The sequence below is a fragment of the Lampetra planeri genome, chromosome 8 (assembly GCF_965212315.1).
Source record: "Lampetra planeri chromosome 8, kcLamPlan1.2.h2, whole genome shotgun sequence".
NCBI lineage: Eukaryota > Metazoa > Chordata > Hyperoartia > Petromyzontiformes > Petromyzontidae > Lampetra > Lampetra planeri.
Genome location: NC_136114.1, coordinates 7,686,192 through 7,689,575, shown reverse-complemented (window position 1 = coordinate 7,689,575; position 3,384 = coordinate 7,686,192).

Sequence of the window (3,384 nt, the reverse complement as noted above, 5' to 3'; positions counted from 1 at the left end):
GTGGTGGGGGGAGGTGGTGGGGGTGGATGTGGAGGGGGTGGTGGAGGTAGAGGGGTGGAGAGATGTGGGGGTTGGAGGGGGTGGGGGTGGAGGGGTTGGTGAGGGGGGTTGGAGGGGGTAGATGTGGAGGGGGTGGATGTTGAGGGGGTGGTGGATTTGGAGGCGGTGGAGGGGGTTGGAGGGTGTGGGGGTAGTGGATGTGGGGGGGTGGAGGGCGTTGGGGTTGGAGGGGGTGGAGGGGGTGGGGGTGGAGGTGGTGGGGGTGGGGGGGTTGGGGTGGTGGTTGTGGGGGGCGGGTCGTTGGGGTTGGAGGGGGTGGGGTCGTCATTCTCGCTCCCCGCTTTGTCGTGGGTCATTTGCCAGGGGGTAGGATTGGGGGTGATCATCGGCAGGCCAAGGGATAACCATGTCAAAATAAGAATATGTTTCACCCTTTCTGGCAATAAAACAGGTGTCAAGATGTTCAAACGCCAAATAAAAACACACATTTTGGCAACGATTCAAGTCTGCATTAACCACACGCGAAACTTGTGGTGAACATGCAAACAAAAAACATGCTCTTATAATAAATGCATTGTCTTTGAAGCTGATTGGCCTACACCAGAGACAGCCTTCTTTGTGGCCTAGTCTCACCAGTGTCAGACCAGAGAACGTCAAAAGGCGAACAGCACAAAAACAATGCCACTATCAGAGCATTCATAGCTCGTGAGTTATCAGCTACAAAATAGGACCTTTTTGCCAGTATCAAAGTATGAAAAAAAGAATAGGTTTTACCCTTTGTGGAAATAAAACAGGTCTTAATATGTCAACATGTTTTAAGGAGAACAGGGAAATTGAGTTTCCAGCTCCATAGGGCGTACAGCCGTTTCAATTGGGGCAAAAAAACGAGTTTTGTTTATTTGTGTTTCTCCCTTGTGATGGGACTTTATAGGATGGACGTTGAGATGTATAAGAGCACGGGGTGACCCAAAAGGTCTGAATGGCTCTGTAATAAGGTAGGCATTGATCAGGGGTTGAAATGTATGAGATTGGACGATGAAATTAAGTGGATTGCTATATTGCACGGTGGTTTCGTTGAGATGTGGTAGTGCAAGATGGTTTACAAAGACCATCCAGCAATGGATTTACCATGGCTAAAGCTGATGCATTTAAATGCCTAATCATCGCGATCCGTGGGAAGATTCAGTTTCATTTATTTGGTTTCGCCCTGTGAGCCATTCGGCTCTTGAATCGGGTGCAACCGCAACAAAAAAAAAACATGAACAAGAAAACATCTTAAAGTGACTGCGCAAACAGAAAAATCCAGGAAAAAACTGCAAAGTCTTCCAGAAAAAAAGCACCGTACACCAACGCTGTGCAAAAATCCCAGTGGGATTCAAGTCAAACAACAACAACAACCACAAGACAACTTAGATTAAAGCCATCATTCTAAATCAAAAAACTTTTCGAAATCACCAAAATAAAGCCATAAGCAATGTAATAGTGATCATAGGAAATGTCACCGAAATTTCACAATAAACGACATAAACAACATGTACCACCAAACCCTGTAGCCATAGCTGGCTGCATGACTCACTCCACAACAGCAGGAGCATCAGTAGGAGTATCAACATTTTTCAAATGCACCTTTAAAGATCAGCACACTAAATCAAAACACAAGATCAGCACACTAAATCAAAACACAAGATCATACGTTGCAGCGGTCGTCCGGAACGAAAACATTTGATTTTAGGCCACTGAATAGAAGTGGCAGCGAGGGGTGTACAACGCCCGTAAGTGTCCCACTGCACATTCCGTCATTTGTTTACACTTTCCTCTGCCTTGTGCCACGATGCTCAAGTCGTGGACATAGTTCTGGCACCAATCTCTGATGTCGTCGTCAAGCCATTCTCTGTTGGGTCTTCCTCTCTTTTCGCTTCCTTCCATTTTTCCGAACACAATTTTATTTCCCTATTGTTGTGCATCCTACATATGTGTCTCCCAAATAGTGCCGGTTTCATTGTCATCACTGCCTGCATCATCATCAGGTTGTCTTCTTCTCCGTGCGACCTTTTTCTTACTTCTACGTTGGTCACTTTTTGGGTTGTTTAGATGTAGTATTCGCAATGAAATCGGTTGTTATAATAAGTGTATATAATACGTAAGTGGATACAATTAAATGTATGTCAGCGTCTCAGTGCAAAACAAATATCATGGCATTTTACAACAGAGATTCATATTAATCAGAATATGTATTTATACTGCAGGAGGAATCCGATGAGCTATGAAGCTCTTTTTCACAGACGTCCAGTGGGGGCTGGTAAGTAGGTAGGTGGGTGCATGGTGATGATGGATAGGAGCTGAAAAACAGTCAAGTGCAAGCGTAATCTATTCCCGATAATGCGAAATAGGTTGTGAATAGAATACTGTAAAGTATTGTGGTAGGGTGACCTCTTTGTTTTTTTTTGTAAATACATTGGAGGTGTCCTTGGACAGTTTCCAAACTCCTTCAGGCGAAAATATCTATCAAACGAATCTCATAAAATGACTAGATGTCGCCAGATAGACTTTCTGAAGTTGTAAAACATGTCACAAAATGTGCTATATCACACATAGTACGTTGATGCAGCATCCATAATAGATGCATTTGGATCACTCATAAATCTGCACCATGTCTTCCTCCTAGAAAGTCGCTCTAGATGATTTGTCGCTCGTCGCTTTGACATGTTGCAAGGGAAACCCCAAAAGTTGCTAAGTCTAGCAATGAAATCGCTAAGTTGTATCGAAGTGTAATACTGCCAAAAGCATCGTCTGCAGGAAGGCACGTCGAGGATGCACTTTATGCAAGTTGCACATGGCATTAACAATGTGGGTTTAAACTTTATTATTTTTATTTTACCAAGCATATGATAACATTTTAAATACAGTTGGGCATACGACTGTGCTTTCATATTGCATTGCATACACTCCATTGTTGATATGCTCATGATGATGTTCATATTTAAATGAATAAATTTGCATAATTAGAAATCAAGTACTGTACTAGAGTTGAATGTGTAAGTACTGTAGTTGATGCGAATATAAATTAGGTTTGCCTGTAGAAAGGCAGTTAGTGACTTTGCACTACTGGATATTTTTCGAACACTTTTTGTTTGTGTTTAGTTTGTTGTCCTTCCCCCGCACCTCCGATTAGCACGGTTGGCTATGTACGGTGCGAAAGAAGTTCTCAATGCATACACTATATTGCTACGCCGGTTTCAATGTCAGTGCAAATTACGGTTGCTCCCATACTTTGTCACATTTATATCCTCCAGTCACAAAGGGACACTGTCAACATTGCCAGGCATAATCATCATCCATGATCTATCATTTTTATTGTTATGGCATATGGAGCACATACATGGA